The sequence below is a fragment of the Cryptomeria japonica genome, chromosome 5 (genome assembly GCF_030272615.1).
Source record: "Cryptomeria japonica chromosome 5, Sugi_1.0, whole genome shotgun sequence".
In the NCBI taxonomy this organism is placed as follows: domain Eukaryota; kingdom Viridiplantae; phylum Streptophyta; class Pinopsida; order Cupressales; family Cupressaceae; genus Cryptomeria; species Cryptomeria japonica.
In genome coordinates, this window is record NC_081409.1 from 269,534,800 (window position 1) to 269,556,165 (window position 21,366).

Here is a 21,366-nt window from a genome sequence, read left to right on the forward strand (position 1 = left end):
AATAGTAGGTCTTGTTTGTGTCAAATACAGTAAACCTCCTATCATAGATTTGTATCTAGTCGGATTAATAGGTGTAGATTCATCCTTCAAAGATAATTTATCATTTGTAGTCATAGGCGTGCTTACTAGTTTACAATTTGTTGGGACTCATTAAATTTGAGTGAGTTTGAGAGGCCCAATTCAAAATTTTGCTCTGCATTTCCAAATGATCATGAAATGAGTCAGTTTGAATGGCCTAGTTAGAGAGAGGGTAAAATGGAGCTAGTTGATTTTCAAAGGGTAAGGCTTGGGAAGTGTTTCCTACACCTTTTATTTGGCATAGGCAATGTGTTACAACTTTCAGTTTTTAGTTTGGATCAGTTTATCAAGTACCCATTTCAAGGGGTGAGCTGAAAGTGCATTTTAGGCACATTTGCATATTTTTTTAAGTGGCCTACTTTGAGTGCTTATATCTTTTGCCCCATTAATTGTCATGGTAAAATTCAAAATGGATTCAATTCTATGCATAAAAGTGTGCCTCCGTTCAAAATTTCAAGTCTTTATGAATTCATTTGCTCAGTTTTCAAAGCTCAATTTGTTTGCAGTTTATATGGTTTGACAAGTCCCCGTTTCAGCAGCTAGTCGAAGCCCTATTTTGCATAAGTGTAAAAGTTGCCTCAGTGAGTGTCATGTCAGAATATTTGTTCCGAGCTATTTTTGGTGCAAATGACAAGCTATGTTTCCAGTTTCAAGCTCCTACCAATCCGTTTGATCAATTTTCAAAAGGGTTTATTGAGCCATCTTTTTCAGTGATCCGTACTTTCATTGTCGTATTAGTTAATGTAGCTATTTTCATGAGCACACCATTTGCACCCAGTCATCCTTTTGGTCGAACTGAGTATTCAAAGATTTGATAAGTACTTCAAGGTACCTATGTCTTAGATTTGAGGGTCTACGGAGGTCGTTTGATATTTTTAAGAAAGGCATCATGAGTTGCCTGCGCATTGACTTCATCAGGTCCGCAGTGCCGACAAAGCCAGTTGGTCATTTTTGACAATTAATATCTCTTCACTCGGGATTATTCTAGAGAAACCGTTTGGTAGAGTTCATGCTTGTATATCAGAGTACACACCTGTCAGATGGCGTGGTCCAGAAAGGTGTTTTACTGGTTTGAAAATCACGTCTTCTCTATTAAATGCGAAAATGTGGTGCATGTGCCTGAAAGTCACGAAACTCAGTTTAATGATCTGAGAATGGTGTCGATCGATTCTAGAGGTATGTTTAAGGTTCCTGAGGCATTTCAAAGGTTAGTTGCATGAAAATGAATTTTTTTTTAGTCGGACCCACTTTGGGGCCTGACCTAGCTTGCCACTTCATGCATCTTTTCAGGTAAAGTTTAAATTGTTATTTTAAATCATATGTTATATGATTTAAGAATAAAGGAGAAAGATGTCCAAAAGCGTTTAAGTATTGTTGGTTCCAGAAGATCTAGCAATAGAAGAGAAACATTTAGAGGAAGAACGAGCAAAACAAAAGGAGGACGATGATAAACAAACAAGGAATGGAACTCAACACATTGGTGATTTGGTCTTTAGTAGATTGGAGGCACTTCTTTACATAACTCAGCTTTATTCTTGTAATGATTCTGATGATTTAACAGAGGAGGAGAGGAACTGGAAAGAGCAAATGAATCTTGTTCCTCTATTGACCGATGGAAGGCTCCAGCAGATGCATTGCCAAGTCAAAATGGCAGCAGTCTCTCCTTGTGTGGTATTGGAGCAACAAATAAAAAATTCAGCTAATGCAATTACCTGGTGTAAAGCTACAACTCCTCCTTGCTACATGGATATTTGGAGAGCATATAAAGTTAAAACAAATGCCTGCTCCCCTCTGCGTGGCTGGTAAAAGGAATTCAAACAAGTTCAAGCAGATGCTATTGGTAGGTGTTTGGCCAGTGCTATGGATTAAAGGTTTGAAAAGTTCTTAAACAAATGCAATCTGCAAGTGTAAAAACCTGATTTCTCAACCTTTTCAAGCTCTTCCCTGCTTGTAGCACGTGGCTGGTGCAAAATAAACAACCCCCTGTGTGAAGGTGGAGTGGCCACAGATTGTTGGAGAATCACGTGAGGTAAGAGGACAACATTGAAGTCTTCAGCAAATACAAATGAATGCCATTCATTCCTCCCCCCATGTGTTGCAGAAATCCTCTCAAAATAAATGCACATTACAAATGTAAAGTGTAGCATGGAATTGAAAAGGCCACTAAAAACATGGCATAGAGCTCTGCATGGTGAGTGGGCTGAAGTGTAGGAAGTTTGGAGGAAACACTGCAGAAAAACTTTCAACTAAATGCAAACCATGTGAATTTTCCCCTCTGTTGTAGCATTTTGGAGGCCATTCAGAAGCAAGCAAACACCAATGGCAGCTCCACGTGGCTTTTCCAGTAATCCTCCTGCGTGGGAATGGTGTTTGGGCGTTAAAACTTTCAAAAAAATGTAGAAAACACCATTCAAACTCAAAGAACACCTTCAAAAGTGCAGTCCCAGGCATAAGTGCATTATCCCACATTGGCTGAGCGGAAGCATTTTTGAGTATTTATAAGTAAAACTCCACACAAGTATAATGTCAAAGCTTAAAGGCTTTTGATGGATGGTATCGGTTGGGTGGCCAGGTGGACCCCATGCACATGGGCATGCTTCTCGAGGTGACCAAGAAGGCCAACAAGTGGCGACCAGGTGGACCCCACACAGGCACGGATCCTGAGGTAGGCGAGTTTTGCCAAGAAAAGGCGACCTAAGCAGAGAGCAAGTTGTAGGAGATCAACGGTGCGCATGGATTCGCAAAGGAAAGATGCTCGCTAGTTAAACCCTACGAAATGGCAAAAAGCTCAAGCAGAAAATCGAGTGTTAAAGACCCTGCAAGTTCAAGAGATCCAACGACCGATGTGATTTCGTGGAAGGGAGATGCTCGCCGGTTAAGCTTCACAAAATGGTGAAGGGTTAAAGAGCATGCAAATTCAAGATGATCCGACGACGTGCGTGATTTCAGAGCCATAAGATGCACATCCATTAGCCATTGCAAAATGGCGAAAGACAGGTCGTAGGTCCAGGTGGAGGTCCAGCTCGCGGGTTCCACTAAGGTGCCACTGAGGTGGTGACTATGTGGCCGACAAGCAAGCAAATAGGTGGCAGACAAGTGGTGAAGGATGAGGTGTCATCCCAGGTGGCACGCAGTGGACCTATCAGTGAATCATAACCTACCACGTGGCTTGAGGTCAAGCCAAAAATCAAAGTTAAATATATAGTGCAGACTATGTAAAAAAATTGAAAAATTTAAATGATGTGCACATATGAAGGATTTAATTAGCCCAGAGGTCCATTTTTGCCCGAAATATCAAGTATCAAATATCACCAGAAAGCTCTTGAGATGAGGAATGAAGTTATGAAGTTAATTTTAACAAATTTGGGATATTTTGAGAGCAATTTCTATGGGAAGGAGGAAGAAAATGAATTTTAGTTAGAAGAGGAGATATTCTAGCAATTATGAAAAAGGGACACTTGGCAGAGTGTTATGCAAATCAGATCTTTTTCCCTCTCCTTCTTATTCTCATTTCTTCTCAATTGTAAGGGTTCCAGAAATTTGGAGAAGTGCTCCAGTTTTCATGGCTTCCAGTTCTGAATTGCTTGACCCAAATGTGTACAATTCTATGGATCTTTTCAGGGTAAAGAGGTTACAGTGTAGTGTTGTAGATGTGGTTTTTTAGTTGCAGGTCTTACTTGTGTTAGGCATGAGTAAATTTCCCATAATATTGTCTCTGTGCATGTATTTTCATTGTTATGAATTCAATCCTCAAGGAGGCTATAATTTGTCATCTCAAGGAGATTGTATGATTGTTTGTAGGAATTCTTCAGTGAAGAGTTTAAATTCTATAATCAGTCTTAAACATTGGAATGTGTCCCAAATCTAATAATTTTGTGAATAAATTGAGTAATGCATTAGTATAAGGTATTAATGCAGGGATATCTTGTAAGGAAAAAAACTTGCAACTATGGATGCACATTTGCAGTTTTGTGTGTGACTCTGTTGCCCAATGAACAAGCCACTGGTCTTGCAGATTTGGGGATAGTTTCAGATTTACAAATTAAAGACAAATATATTTCCCTTTATGTTTAGGGGTTTGTGTTGTATCCTTCCCAAGCTCTATTTCACCCATTATTTGTACAAGATCTAGCCACTCTATATGTGTTATCTAATTTGTTGAGCTTGTGGAATGATTCATCTGCTTCATTGATGTTGTCATGGTGAGTAAATGAGTTTGATTCAGTGCATCAAAAGGGTGTCCTCCCTAGGTCTAGTAGAACCTAAAGTGCAAGACGATCATTTAGGGTCCTATGTTATGTTGTCCAAGCCCTAATGTGCTTCATAGACTGAAATTGGCCATTTCATAGAAGGATTGCAGGTGAACTTGGTTTAATCAATTTTGATGAACAACACAATTCTCCATGCCAAATTTCTTTAGTAATTCCTTCAAGTACTTAGATTGACATAGGAATATACCTTTATCAGTCTGTGAAATCTACAATCCTAAAAAGAATTTTATCTCTCCAATCATAGACATTTCAAATTCTTGATGCATTTTGTTAGAAAAGTCTTTACACAAACCATCTTCTCCTCTAGAGATTATATCATCAACAAAAACTTCAATAACCAAAATGACATCATTAGTCACTTTGTAGTATAGATTTCTATCAGCATTACCTTTTGTGTAACCAAGCTTTAAAAGATATTTGTCCAATCTTGCATACCAAGCTCTAGGAGCCTGTTTCAATCCATATAAAGCTTTCCTTAACCTGAAAACCATGTATTTGTTATCTATCAAAGAAAATCCATCAGGTTGCTCAATGTAAACTTCTTCTTCAAGATCTCCATTCAGAAATGCACATTTAACATCCATTTGATATACTTTATAGTTCTTGTGTGCTGCAAAAGCCAATAACATTCATACTGCCTCAATTCTAGCTACCGGTGCAAAGGTTTCATTGTAATCAATTCCTTCTTTCTGAGAATATCCCTTACACACCAATCTTGTTTTTTTCCTGATTACCATGCCATCTTCATTAAGTTTATTTCTGAAAACCCATTTAGTTCCAATTACATTTTTGTCTTTAGGCCGGGAAACTAATGACCAAGTGTTATTCCTTTCAATTTGTTCCAATTCATCTTCCATTACTTTAATCCAATATTTATCTTCACATGCCTCATTTATTGATGTAGGTTCAATTTGAGAAATAAGACATACCTCTTCATTTGCCAATCTTCCTCTAGTCATAACTCCTTGAAATTTGTTTCCAATTATCTGATCTTCAGAATGATTTAATCTTACATACCGAGGTGTTTTTACTTGCTGCTATTCTTTAGTAACTATTGAATCCTCAGATGATGCCAGTGTAACTAGATCATCATTCTATACTGGTATACTCACAGTAGGTTCATTTGTGATTACCTCTATTGCCGGTTCAGAGTCCATGTACCTTGAATTTTCTCTATTGCCGGTTCAGAGTCCATGTACCTTGAATTTTCTCTAAACTGTTCATCAATCTTTACATTTTCACTCTCAACAATTTTCTGCAATCTCTTATTAAAACATCTATATGCCTTGCTCTTAGATGAATAACCAAGATATATTCCTTCATCACTTCTAGGATCAAATTTTCCAATATACTCATCTCTTCTAATATAACATTTACTTCCAAATATTCTAAAATATTTAAGAGTAGGAGTATTACCAAACCATAGTTCATGTGGGGTCTTACCGGTTTCTCCTTTGATGTGAACTCTATTGAATGTATAAACAGCTGTATTGACCACTTCTCTCCAGTATATATGAGGTAGATTTTCTTCTGATATCATACTTCTGGCTGCATCCAAGATAGTTTTGTTTTTCATTTCGACAACTCCCTTTTGCTGGGGTGTTCGGGGTGCTGACATCTATCTTCTGATCCCATTCACTTCACATAATGCATTAAATTCCTTAGATGTGAATTCACCTCCTTGATCTGATCTCAAACATTTGATTTTCTTACCGGTTTCATTTTCTACCATCACCTTGAATAGTTTGAATTTCCCAAATGCTTCAGATTTTTCTTTGAGAAAAGTAACCCAACACATTCTAGAATAGTCATCAATGATTAGCATAAAATATCTATCTCCTTGTATACTTCTAGTTCTTGTTGGACCATATAGATCAGTGTGAATTAAATCAAGAACATTGTTAGACTTCTTTGCAATACTTTTGAAAGATGCTCTAACTTGTTTTCCAAATTGACATTCCTTACATACCGGATTGTGAGGTTTAACAATCTTAGGTAAATCTCTAACTGCCTTAGTAGTACTGATTTTCACAATGCAATCAAAATTTACATGACAAAGTCTTTTATGCCATAATCAACTTTCATTAATATGTGCAATCAAACATGCTTTCTCATTGTTGTTTTAATGAATGATGTTACCTCTAGTCTGATTACCGATTGCAATTTCCAAACCAGTTTTGTTTAAGATTTTGCATTTACCATTCTTGAATTGTAACTGAAATCCTTTCTCAACTAATTAACCAACACTCAAAATATTATGCTTCAAACCTTCAACATAGTAAACATTATCAGTATTGTTCTTACCATCAAAAGATATAGTGCCTTTTCCTTTGATCAAACAAGCTTTATCATCTCCAAACCTTACTAGACCTCCATTGTAATCCTGAAAGGTTAAGAATTTACTCTTATCACCAGTCATATGATGTGAACATCCTGAATTAATAATCCATTCATCATTTTTTCAACTTTAGCTACCAAGGCCTGCTCTACCAGTTGAACAGTAGGTGTTGGTTGATCTTCTATTATAGCAACAAAATCCCATCCACTGTCTGCTGGATCTTCATCAGAATCATCAGTAACTCCTTCATTAGCATAATAACAAGATTTGTCTATGTTCTTCTTAAACTTGTATTTCTGTTAGTCAGGGTTAGGCTTATATGTTCTTTTAGTTTCTTCTCTTAATCTTGCATGTCTATCAGGATATCTAGATGCCATATGACCAATATTATTACAATTAAAGCATTTAAAGGGTGCTTTACCTTCATACTTACTTCCATTTTGACCTTTAGGCATTTTCCTTGCAAATAGTGCTTCAAGTTCTTCAAGTTCTCTCCTGCTTTCTTCAACATCTCTTGCATAGAAGGCTTTCCAATCAGATTTGTCAAATGATGATGATGCTGCTGAAGTTGATGATGATGCCTTAAAAGCTAGATCTATCTTGATAGTGGTAATAGGACCAAATTCCTCAAGCTCAAAAGCTGAAAGTTTTCCAACCAAAGTGTCTCTAGATACTGATGCATTAGGCATTGTTCTTAATTCATTTATAGCAGTAAATTTTATTTTATATGCCGGTGGAAAAGCTCTTAAAACTTTAGAAACAATCTCCTCTTCACCTAAGGTTCCTCCACAACATTGTATACCCAAAACAATTTTGTTTACTCTTTCCATAAAAGAAGAAATTCTTTCTTCTTCCATTTTCAGACTTTCATACCTGACCCAGAAGCATCCAAGTTTTGCAATTTTGACTGTGGAATCTCTTTCATTCAATGTTTCCAGTTTGTCCCAAATAGCTTTAGCAGTAGATCTATCTGACAATCCCATGACTTGTTGATCTGACAATGCGCTCAAAAGTGCTTCTCTTGCGTTGCAATCATTTTCCTCTTCTTTTCCTAAGGTTGGTGGATTAGGCTAACCGGGAGTAGGAGCAGTATAGCCATTCTTTGTAGCCTCCAATATATCCTTTCCAATGCAATTCAAGTTTGTCTCCATCCTGATCTTTCATATGCTATAGTTGGTTCCATCAAGTTTCAGACTATCCTTCTTGAAATAGTTGGTAGACATTGGATCTCCTCAAGCTGTTAAATTTCTGCAAAAAGAGAATCTAGCTCTGATACCAATTGTTAGGTCTCGAAGACAACTGAGAGGGGGGGGTGAATTAGTTGTCCAATAAATTCAACCAAAATTAACTTAACCAAAACTTAATGCTTAATACCGGTAAACCAAACTTTATGTCGATAGACAGTATTAATAGTTAATTGCAATACCGATAAAGATTAATGCATGAAATAGAAAGACAACAACATCCACAACACATAACACCAATGTTTGTATGTTAAAACCCTGTAAGGGGAAAACCCACAGTGGGAAGCCTTACCCACAATAAAATGATACTACTACATATAGTATGTGTTTAAAATAAGGATTCTGCACATGCAGAAATGCCAACTTCCTAGAGCTCACTACTCAATCACAAAATGAGAGTCACACTGACTACAATTGGATGGTTAAATCCAATGATAATGTACTACATAAAATATTATCTTCATATGCTAGATTCAGTACCGGTGTAGTTTTGATTGCCTTCACAAAACCCTCTTCCAACCTTCAAATGAGGTCTACGTGTATAGCTCTTCTTATTTTCGCATAAACTCTATTACAATTCTTTCTCCCAATCACATATCGATCTTACAAATAAGATCTTACATATATACCATAACCTAAGACCAATTGAATAGGTCGGCTCACTAAAAGATATTACAATAAAATCAATTACAAACAAATCAATATCTGATGCATGATGTCAGCTCAAATGCATTTACAATAATAATAAATTATTTCCATAACGTGTCGTGCTAATCTGGAATAGATAAGTCTATTGGTGCTTATCCTGGACCTATTTGCCGGTAACAACAAATATGCAAACCCGAATAAACAAATAACCAAATTTCCAAAACCAAGTGATAAAATAATGTCTTCGACATAACCAAGTAGTTTCCAAGTCATTCCAAGTGCCGGTGAACAATATAATCTGTCGGTGAACTAAATACCAATTTCTTGCATAATTCTTTGTCTTGCTGGTGAACATAACCAAAATCTCCAAGTGTTGATAAGTGTTGACAAGTGATGAAAAGTTTGAAAAGTGTTGACATCAATGACAAAAACTTAACAACATATCCAAAATACCAACAATTTTAGGTTCTAAACTTGCAGAAGCAATAATAGAATTTCTGATGGTCCAACATGGCCCAATTCCTCATTGGATCCCCCAAGAATGGAAGTAAATCAAACACTGAGACATTATGAGGTACCTTGGTATACCATTTGGTATCAAGGTGTCTCTCTCATACATGTGGAATTGGTAGATCTTAATAGACTCAAGAATATGTTTTTCAATTCAGAAAATAAATTTCTCTCTTTGGTTTGCAAAATACAAGTTGTCAATAAAATTTTTCTTGCAACACATGTTTAGTACTCTTCATGTTGGATGCACTCAAAAAAGGGGTATAAGAATTTAATCAATATTATTCATCAACTTATTTGGGCTAAATGGGATGGTAATAGAGGATTTATATCCACTTAATGGACTCATTATATCCAACATAAATGCAAAGGTAGTTTGAGGCTCATAGATCCAAGAACACAGGGTTTTTGTTTGGCTACCAAATGGATTATTAGAGATATCCATGGGGATGAACCATGGAAGATTCATATATGAAACCACTTTAATCTTGCTACTGTCAAGGGCAAATATTAGCATGTGGGATGGTTATATAAAGTTCTCTATGCAAATTTTTTTCTCAATTAAGGCCTCTCCTGTCCTCCAATCTATTTGGAGGGCTTGGCCAAATAATTATCATATTTTAAAATAGAGGAATATCTCACTTCCACATGGATTTAGTTTCTCTACTTCATCTATTTGGTGGAATAAGCACATTCGATATTAAAATCAACCCCTTTATTTATGCTTTCCAAAGTAGTCTTATGCCCTTTTTAAAAAAGGAATTCATAATGCTAGATATCTTTGAGATTTTCATACGATGAGATGGTTGTCATGGTATTTTTTTAAAGACCAATACAATCACAACAATAAATACAAAGTTTTCTTGATTTTTTCATTGGATTTGACTATGAAATTATGTACCCCTATTCATTGCAACTTTTACAAAGATTGGTTGTAGATGTTGTCTTATCCTTTCCTTACTTTTCCCTTAGAGAAGGTTTACTTGCAATTGCTTCCAATTTTTTCCTTAGGTATTGATTGATTCCAAATAGAATTGCAGATTCAATGAAAAGATTTGGTCAAAATTATCTTCATAGGTATGGAGATCAAAAGCCCATTCAGATTCTCAATTAATTGCTTGGAATATTTTACATTGCAAATTGTTTATTGCAAGCATGCTGAAATGTATGATGGTCCAATCAGTTAATTGTTCAAATTGTCAAAGACAATAAAATGTAAGGCATGTATTTTGGGGATGTTAGTCTATTAAAAAATAGCGGAACATGGTTTTTTAGGACTTACCAAGAATTTTTTATCAAAAATTAAAGTGGAAAAAATCCCTTCTTGGTATGGGGCTCTATACTAATACTATTGTTGATGTTGTCAAGCATGTTATATTATTTCATATATGGAAATATAGGTGTAAAGATATTATTAATAACCCAAGTGCTCACTAGGAACTTTTTTCTCAACTACACGCTAAGGCCTAGAATAATTTAAAAACTGATTTCCATGTTCAATAAACCAAACTTGAGGTCAAAATTTTGCTCAATACAAGGATGGTTGTCATGACACTTGGCCTAAGGTCTTATTTTTATGACAATTGCTAATGTCATTGTTGGTGGATTATGTTATTACTATTTTAGCTTCTATGTTGGTTATGTTCTTATTTTTTAGCTTTTATGTTGTCATTGTATTGTCCATGTTGTTACATATACTATGTTTGTATTTTCTGTAACTCATGGTTTTATTTTGCTACAATTTTAGCTATTGTTATTTTTGTTGTCATGTTATGTTTGTTGTATTTTACATTGACACTCTCCTGACTATCTTTTTATTATAACTTTATGTATTTTTTAATATGTTTTTTTTTCTTAAAAACAAATTTAAATATAGAATTATGCAAAATAAATAGAGTATAATTTCAGCTTCTCTACTAATAAAATAGTGTGACCCTAAAAATTCATAAATAGTATATTTTATATTAGAATATAATCAATAAATACATCAAATAAATTTATGAATAACACATATTTTAAAATATATATTTAGAGACTCTAAATTTTAAAAAATAAATTGGTGCAGCCACGGATAAGAGGATCCCCAAAGAGGAAGTTTGGTCCATGTAGCAAGATCAAAACAACACAATACAAAATAGGAGAGAGAGAGAATACCAAATCGAGCATGGATCAATTTATTTATTCAAATGCAATTGTCGGTAACATTTGGCTTATATGCAAGCAACTATTGGCAAATGCACACTCCAATGAGACATTGTAGTTGATTGAAGGTTTTGTCATTGATGGAAACCTTACAATCCTATGACACTGGCAAGACAATTCACCGGCATCAGAAAAGATAGACTCTACACTGACACAGAGACCACCAACAACAAAAGGAAGCATATCGGCACAAAAGCCGACAGGAATTTTGTTTGTAATATATTTTGTTTATTATTGTAAAATCATTGTAAGCCGACTTGGCAAGTTCTAAAATGACTCATATATATAAGAGATCATTGTAGAACATTTTGGAATAGAAAAAGAAAATATATATAGGTGAAATAAGGAAGACCTATTATGTGAATTATAGGTTAAGGGTTTATGTATGAAGCAGAGCTATAAACCGATACTGGATCTGGCATAGTAGATGCTATTTTGAAGCAGTACAAGACATTGGATTTATATAATCCATTTTGTAAGTCAGTGAGACTTCCCATTTTGTAATTTCTCATAGTGAGCTCTAGGCACTTGGCCTTCCTACATGTGCAGGCCCTTCTTGTAGTAGTAATATTCTCTTATTGGCTAGTAAGTGAATATTATGGGTCACAAATCCCATTGAGGTTTTTCCCACACTGGGTTTCCTCGTTAAACTACTGTGTTATGGTGTGTTTTTCATGTGGTTGTTGTTATCTTTGTTTATTGCATTATTTCTTGTTTATCGGTATTTAGTATTAATATGTTCTACATGTTTTAAGTTAAGAAAATCAAATCACCGGTTAGATACTGATTCACCCCCCCCTCTCAGTATCTGTGGGAATCCTAACAATTGGTATCAAATCTTGGTCCTCTATTTTCAGAAGCCTAATGGCTTGAGGAAGATCTTGACACCGGTAGAGATGGAAAACTTGATCAAGCAATTAGAAGCAGCTCTCTCAGACTATGATGCAGAAAATTGAAAAATATCAAACTTGAAGATGATCTAAAAGCTGCATAGGATACTATTCAAGCACTTCAAGAAAATATTACCATTTTAAGAAACAAGAGAAGAGAACTTTGTGAAAAGATGTAAAAGGATAATGATGAAAAGGAAACTCTTAGTAACCTGATGAATAAGCTGAAATAAGAAAACATGACAACAAAGAATGAGATGCAGGATATGACTATGAGATTTTCTAAAGAAATTGAAGATAGAAAGAAGAATGAACAAGACTTGACTAGAAGACTGAATGAAGCTGCACATGAAAACACAAGACTTCGTTATGAAAATGATATGTTGAAGACAGATTTGATGCATGCACAGAATGACTCAATTGAACTCATGAGACAAAAAGGTATCTTGGAAGGAGAACTGGCTGCTGCAAATCAACATAAAGAAAAATTCAAGAAAAGCTCAGAAGAACTTGGTGACTTGTTGAAGAATTAGAAACCTAATGGTGACACTAATGGTCTTGGCTTTGAAGCTGGTGAAAGCTCCAGTACTGCAAACACACAAGATCATGGCAAACCGGTAAGACAACCTACTGCTTATAAATTTAATGGCAAATGCTTTAACTGTAACATGTATGGTCATAGAGAAAATCAATGTAGATCTAGAAATTATCAGAATACCAATACACCCACTAGTCAATGTTCAAAATGCAACAAAGTTGGTCATAATTCTGAGAATTGCAGAATGAATGTAAGATGTTATGTTTGTGGAAGATTTGGACACTTATCTAATCAATGCAGAACACAAACTAGCATAGGATATGGAAAAGCTATTCAGAAAAATAATGTGATTTGTTATGCCTGTAACAAGATTGGACATATTGCAAAATTTTGTAGAAGCAAGTCCTCACCAGTAAATAACAAAGGTCCTAGTTTGAAAGGTAAAGAAAAAGTTGAAGAAGTAAAGTAAGAATTCTCAAAACAATGGATCAGGAAATCAGAACTAAATGTTGATAGGAATACTCCTCCACTGGTAGAACAGAGTAACACTCCATTGGTAGAAGAAAGTAACACTCCACTGGCAGGAGACTCTTCATCTAACTAAAGAAAATTTCCTTGAGGGTTTAGCAATCAATGTGAAACATGCTATTATTCCCTCGGTTGATGGTGACAAGTTAAAATTACTTCTATACCGGCAGATAAGTTAAGTCATTACTTAACCGACAAGCATTAAAAGTGGTAGTTGGCAAAAATATCATTATAAATCAATGTTTTTGGCTCCAATTTCATTTCACCAAGCATTCAAACAATCAAAGAGTGCGAAAATTCCTGAGCAAAGAAGCAAGCAATTCAGCAAGCAATCTTTCCTAAGGCAGATAAAGGTATTAATATCCATGGCTTCTTCATCTGTTCCTGAATTCATAGCAAACCCTGCTGTAGTCGAAGTGATTAAACACCCTAGACGTATATTTCAGTTAGTTCCCAAAATTGCTAAGAAGGATGATAATGTTGGTGCATTTTATCAAATCCCCAAAGGAGTAGTTTTTGCAGAAGACCCTAGAATGTACATTCATTGTCACATAGAAGAATTAGGTGATGAGGAAATCAAGAGTGTGTATAAAACTATAATTTGTGATGATTCTGGTAATGTGAAACCTGAACACAAAATAGTTGAAACCCTAGGATTCACTGAAATTCTTAGTATTCTAGATTTACCTAATGATGTTATAAGGATAGTTTTAAGCAGGGTTCATGGTGAATTCTTCTGGTTAGACTCAATTCACAAAATCACAAAAGAGGCAGTAAAGGTTGTGACAGGGTTACCCTCCACCGGTAACAGGCCTGATAAAACAAAGGTGGTCTCAAATGACCTAGTGACTAACCTAACAGGTGCAACATCTAACAAGAGATCTTTAAGAGTGAATGATGTAACCGACATCAATGTCAGATTCATTAGCATGATTTTAGGCTACAAAACCACACATGCAATTAGGTTAAACTCAGTCTCTAGCCTATGCATAAAGAGTGCCTATGATATGATCAACGATAATGAAAAAATAGATGTGTGTGAATGGTTGAAATATGAGCTTATTGATAATCTTGGAAAAATTAAGAAAGACAAAAAGGGGACATTTAGATTTGGAAACCTACTTGTCTGTTTAATACTGCACATAACAAAATAGGTGCCCGGTATTGGTAATAAGAATCTTGGTTTTGATATACCGGTAGGCAAACAATAAGAATCTTTTGAACATCATCAAGAAAATCATCAAGAAAATCCTGGAAGAAAATAAGAGTCTTTTGAACATCATCAAGAAAATCCTGGAAGAAAATAAGAGATCTTGGGATCAAAAATTGAAATTAGCTTTATGGGCAGATAGAATAACAGTCAAGAAGGCCATTGGAATGTCACCTTTTGAACTGGTTTATGGTACACAAGTCAGATTGCCAGTGAATAATCTTCTTCCAGTTTATAAATTCTTGCAAGATGAGGACATGGAGTTATCTAAACCAATGGAAAACAAAATGATCCAAATTGTGGAGGTGGAAGAGCTCAGAACTTTAGCTCATAAGAGAAATCAAAAGATCCAATTGGAATCCAAATACCTTTTTGATAAAAGGACATCATTAAGGAAGTTTCAAATTGATGATATTGTTCTTCAGTGGAATGCAAAAGGATAGGACAAGGGAAAACATAAGAAATTTGAATCATTATGGGTTGGCCCTTTTGTGGTCTGTGATTTAAATGGAAAAGATTCATATTTTGTGAAAAATCTGAATGATGAAGTATAGGAATTTCCAGTGCATGGACAATTCCTGAAACATTATTTCTCTTGATGTCCATGCATAGTAGGTCCTTTGTTTGTATATATTTTGTTTCTTTCCTATTGTTTTGCTTGGGTCTGTGTTTTGGTCTGTTCTCCAAAGTTTTTTGAGTTTCTTGCATTGACCTTGCGATCAACCATCCCCAGTCAAAGCCACTATTATCATTGTTTAAGAAATGGGTTTTCTTTTCCCATAATTGGCTAAGTTTTTGAAATTTTGAGTCAGACACACTATCAACCGCTTCAAGTCTGTGTTAGGTCTTAAGGGTTTAGGGCTTCAAATTTTAAGAATTGCTCAATGTTTGATAAAAAACCCTCTGGTTTCTATTCCAGCGTTACTTTATCCACTTAAGTAATGGGTCTTGGGGTCGTATGAAGTGTCCACCCTTGTCATTTCCCTAGGAGGTCATTAAATAATCGTAAAATTTTATGCCTTGTGTCTTTTTTCCTCCTAATGTTGTCAGGCCCAATAAATGTCATGCAGCTCTCAGATGGATCTACGGCTTTCGCCATTTTGTTAGGCGAAGTTGCAAGTGTTTTAAGACTTGCGAAATGGTGAAAGGAAAAACATGTTCAATGGTGCGCATTCGGTCAGGTTTAACGGGACTCCATCTCGCTCAAGATCTAATAGCTATCTTTGATTCATAGCCAAAAACAGCAAGCAAGTTACCTTTCGCGAAATGGCGAAAAGGTTTGGCGGGACCCTGTAGCGAAGACTTTTCAAATGGCTAAAAGGTGATCAAGTTCAAGAGAGATCGACGGTTCGCGCTATTTTGTGGCTGGTAGATGCTCACGTGTTACGCCCTGCGAAGCAGCAAAAAAGGTTTCTGGCCTAGGAAAGGGGTTTTAATAGGAGCATAACAGATACATAAGTCCAATCTGATCTGACAGTTGGCGCAGCTTCACAGGAGGAAGGTGCTTGACAGTTAGCTTTCGTGAAGTAGTGAAATGACATGGTGCTCCAAGCAAGCAGTCCAATTGGTCTAGATGGCAAATCAGATAAAGACACATGGCAGAAAGTCAAAGTAGTCAGCAAGTCGGATCTAAGGCTAAAAAGGTGGGTCCAAGAGGATGACTCATGTCACGGCATGTGAAAGTGACTTGGCAGATCCAGGTGGTAAGGATGAGGTGGAATCAGATGTTTCCTCTCAGCGAATAAAAGGTTGACATGTCAGTTCGGAAATGACTAGATGCCAAGTGGATAATGCTAAATCAGAGGGCCCACGTCTGTCGGATTTAGTTAAGTTGTTAAGCATTGAGCAAGTCAAATATAATCTAATGGTCCACGTGTATTCATGAAGGTAAAATGCTCATGTTTTAAAACCAACGAAACAACGAAAGGTTTTTGGGCCTCGAAGAATAGATAAAGCATGAAGGTAAAAGAGGATCAACTCCGATTTGATCCAAGGGCTCGCATTGTTTCGTGACTACGAACTAACTGAGGGATATGCTTCATGAAATGGTGAAAGAGAAAAGAAGGTTCTTCCCGACGTGATGCTAGATGGTGACGTGTCGATTGACACGTGGTTTCATAAGAGATTGAGGGCCTGCCAAGGTGTAACTGACAGTTATAAGGGAAATAGGACCGTGGCTAACTTTGAACTAAACTCGATGAGTTTTCCAAGGCTAATGGCTGAGTGCCACGTGGTATTTGGTAACCAGTGGGAGATCGGGTAAGCGATGCAAGCATAAAGGTTTCTCTTAAAGGATGGTCATCTCAGGATTGATCCAATGCTTCACGTTGTTTCATGGCCCAAAGTTGAAAGTGGGTTAAGCTATGCAAAAATAGTGAAAAACCATTAGCCGTCAAGATAAGGTGCGGTTAGTGAAAAAGCTGGCAGTACCGGTAAGAGTTAAAGGCCAAGCGGTTAGAGTCTCATCTAATGCCTGGCATAGCTTCGCGAAAGAAAAGTGCTCGCAGGATAAAGCTTGTGAAGTGGTGAAAAGAGGTGGGGCCCAATGCAAGGGCAGAGATGTTAAGATAGTGCAAAGATTGATTAAGTTCCATTTGATTGGACGGCTGGCGTAATTTCATTTGGCAAAATTTCTTGAAGGTTATGCTTTGTGAAATGGTGAAAGAGCGGAAGGAAAAAATGTGCAGGTGTGTTGTGACCCATTGGAGCAAAAATTTTGAATTCTTTCAAGAATTCAATTCTGAAGGGACGGTCGAAGCATGTGGTATTAATGTCGCAGTTAAGAGCCTGAGTACCATATATGATCTCATATCAATTGAATGAAGATATCATTCTAAAGAATTGTTGCAAAGAAGTGGTTGCAGAGCTATTTTCTTCAAATACAGAGCAAATCTATTCAGTTGCAGAGCGGATTCCTTCAAGCAAAAACAGGTTCTCTTATACTCTTGTTTGGCAATCACTTAGCAGTGTGTTTTAATTAAGGTCTTGATTTGTCATAGAATAGTTGGGGGTAATAGTTAAATTGCTTGCATAATTTTAAGATGGCACCTAAGAGAGAATTACCTGGAAAGGGCTATTTGTGATGATTTCCTTGAACAGTTGACATTGTCAACTAATGTGGCTGCAAAGATAAAAGAACTTGTGCCAAGAGCTCCTCGCCTAAAAATAGGGGAGGGATTGTATGATAAAGGTAACTGGCTGAGAGACCCACAGGTTGGGTTGTCTGGGTTGGGGTTATTCAAGGTTGGATTTGGCATGAGAAACTCCTCAGCCCCACAGAACAGTATCTGGGAGTTAGATGTGGGAAAATTGGTAGTTCGAGGAGTATTCATGGATGTGGATCTCCTAACTCAGATTGCACTCAATTATGATCCAGTCACAAGAAGTGTTAGGGATATAAATAGGAAAACCCTCATTGAAATAAATAATGAGGAGTTCAAAAATGCTTTTGGGCTTAGTGAGTTTACCAATTTTCTAGAACCTATTAATTTCAAATCACTAGCTCAAGTATACAGTGTGCAGAGGAACCACCTTAGAAATGGGCCTCTTAAAGAATTCTTTGTGAAGATAGGTGGGTTGACAGTTGTAGGACCCAACACTGAAGAGCCCTTCTCATTAAACTTGTTCACCCTTAGGGCTAAGGGATTATACTGGTCACTCTGCCAAATTTTAGGAGAGGATGTTGAGGCAAATATGCCCACTCATTACATGTTAATGATTGCTCAAATCTTGAATCCTTCTCTTGCAGTGACTTTTGATTATGCTTCTTTTATCACTGATGCTATCCATGCAGGATTGATAGGAATAAAGAATGGGAAGGTTGCTAGGCCTTTTGGATGGTATTCCCTCCTTATGCATCTATTTTTATTCAAGGGTGGTGATTATTTTGCAAGTGGAATGGATCTTGTAAAAGAGAAAGATGGAGAAAAGATGCCAGTGCAATTATGGAGTACAGTGTTGTCATGGGACAGAGAAGATGCAAGCTTCTTAAAGTTTGATAAGTATTTTGCATCTAAGATTAGGATTCTCCTCTGTTCAAAGAATCCAAGAGTCCCCAAGGTTCTTTTGGAATTTATTAGGCCAAAAGAGTTTGCAGAGAATATAAAAATCATTCACAATTGGGGTGATATCTACTTGTACCCTATTTCCACAGTTTTTAGAGTATATGGTTTCACAGGCACTCCATTTTTGTTACCCTATTAGGTCCCTCTTAAAGTGGGAATTGCAGAGATCCTCAAGCAAATTAGTGGTGTGCAGGAGGTAGAGTTAACAGGAAGAGGTAAAGGGACCATTTTCCCCATAGTTACTATAGCACACCAATTTGTGATAGTTAAAGGAGGTTGGAAGTGTTTTGGAGATTTTCTTCAACCATATCATTTGTCAACTGCAGTCTCCCGGTGTGCTGACCTTGAAGACTTATTCAATGGCATGTTTAGAAAAAGGGCAATATGCAGAGGTAAACCCAACTAGTTCCAGTTTCCTGAAGACCTCATTAGGAATGAGTTTGATCTAGATGAGCAAGAGTTGAGGAAGGAAAAGTGGGTGGCTTATAAAAAGGCCTTAGATTTTGTACATCAATTTGATACTAGCTATGACCCATTATCTAGCTTCCACACTTTTGAGGAGAAGATAAAGTTTCTAATTCTTTGTTTTGAGGATGTAATGTAGACTTTGAAAGAAAAGAGGGAGGTTGTAATTAAAAACAACCCTGAGAAAGCAAGACTGGTTCTAAGTAGGTCTGCATCAACCAGAGCAATCCTCCTGGTAACTACATGTTGCATAAGAAGTCCAATTACAGTGTGTCGATGCCTACAACAGGGGAGCCCCCTACTTCAAAGGGGAAGAGGAAGATACAGGATGTCATTGACATTCAAGATAGCCCAAAGAAACAAAGGGTGGGAAAAGAAATACAATCTGATGAACCTTTGTACTCTCCATCTCAATCCCCTATCCATATAGGAGATGAACAGGCAGTAGCTAAGCAACTTTTATAGTTAGGTAGCCTTGGAGAGATAGCATATTCATATGATGAAGTGGAAGAGGGAATGCCAGAAGAGCCCCCTACTGCTGAAATGAATATCACTGCTAATGAGTTCAAGGGCCAGGAGTGGGATCCTGAGATTAAGCAAGCTAGTGAAGATTTCTTGGCTAACAATAACTTTGTTACATCAGGAGCTTTCATGCAGTTTGTGTGGAAGCAGAACATTGATAAGTTTAATACTAGGTGTGAAAAGAGAAAGGGTGAGCAGCCCCACAGAGATCCAACTATGTTTGAGGAGGAAATAAAGTAAGAAATGACTAATGAGTTTAAGACCATCACTCCCGAGCAAGGAAGAGATATGGTGGCACAAGCTGGAGTACTCATTCTCCCCGAGTGGGACATAGCAAATGCCTTGGTGCTAGAGGCAGTAAGAAAAGAGACCAAACCTATGGAGGGGGTCACTTTCAGCAAAGACAATGCTACACTGGTCATTTGGTCTCTTAAAAGAGACGAGAATAAGAGAAATAAGGACACCCCAGGGTCAAGTTACCTTGGTGGAATGATAGTAAAAAGAGTGCAGAGCACTGGGGTAGTGGAGGCTGCTAGCACTGTGCTAGAAACTGCAAAGTTTAGTGTTGCAGTGGCAGAAAGGGAGGCCAAGGAAAAGGCAGATCTCTAGGTTAAGCTGGAGACAGTTTTAAAAGCCTATAATAGTGCCAAGGAAGAGGTAAGGGGTAAAGACAACATCATTGTCAAGCTACAAAGCCAGCTGGCAGGACAACACCATCAAGGTGAGTCTTCAACACTGATGATCTCCTCTTCTCCTACAAGACCTCCACCTACCAGCCCCATCATTGAGCTCCCACCATCTCCAGCACCTTCTAGCTCTCAATTGGTTGAGATTACTCCTCAGGAGTTGGAGGATTTAAAATAGGCTCAGGCCGTGTATGCAAAGAAATATGAGGAAAGAGTAAGGGCTACAATTTTAAGTTTTGCTGACACCATAGGGGCCTCATTATTCTCTAATAACATGAGCAAGATTCTAGTTATGTGGAATGAGCTTAATGGAGATAAGGCCATTTTAATGCCTATTTTTGACAAGTGGAAGCCTAGAGGGCAGGATTTGGAGCTTATTTGTGTATCCTATGATGAAGCAGGGGTTGATCCTATCATCAAATCCACTTGTGACACCACAAAGGATCTAGTAAAATTAGTAGAAGGAATTGATAATGCTGATAGGAAGATCAATTTGTACAAGGAGTACACTAATCAGGTTTTTGAATTGCTCCCAGGAGGTTTTGTCAGCCCTAACCAATTGAAGGACAAACAAGTATGGCTTAAGGAATTAGAAGCCAAATTGTCAACTAGAATAAAATGAATTATTAGCTTAGAAGATGCTTCCTTCTTTGTTGTAACAATTGAGGAGATACAAAGAATCAAATCTCATTATGGTTTTCTCAACTCAAAGGTTAACAAAATGAGAAATTCCTGGAAAAGGTTAGCCAAGGCAAAAGCAAAAGGTGATTAACTTCGCATGGCTAGCTAATGATGTATACAATGAGTGGACAAGCAAATATGCCATATAGGATGTGGAGCCGTTAGAAGAGGTTGCAACCGGACAACAAGTAGAAGAAGTTGCGGAGGTTGAAAAGGACTTGTAACCGTATTTGTAAAAGATTTTGTAACTTCTTCTTGAGAAGAAATGATTGTAACAAATTCTCCTAGGAAAGTTTGAAGCTATGTGCATCCATATTGTTATAAATGGATACCAGGACTAGTAGAAAAATGATCACAAAAGAATTGTAAGAAAACGCTGCAAAAATTTATTTGAGCTTTTCCATGTTTTAATGGAGAATATTCGAAGGTTTCTTGTAATACTTTTTTGAAGAAAATATCAATATAAAGACCATTGGTTTTGAGTTAAAACT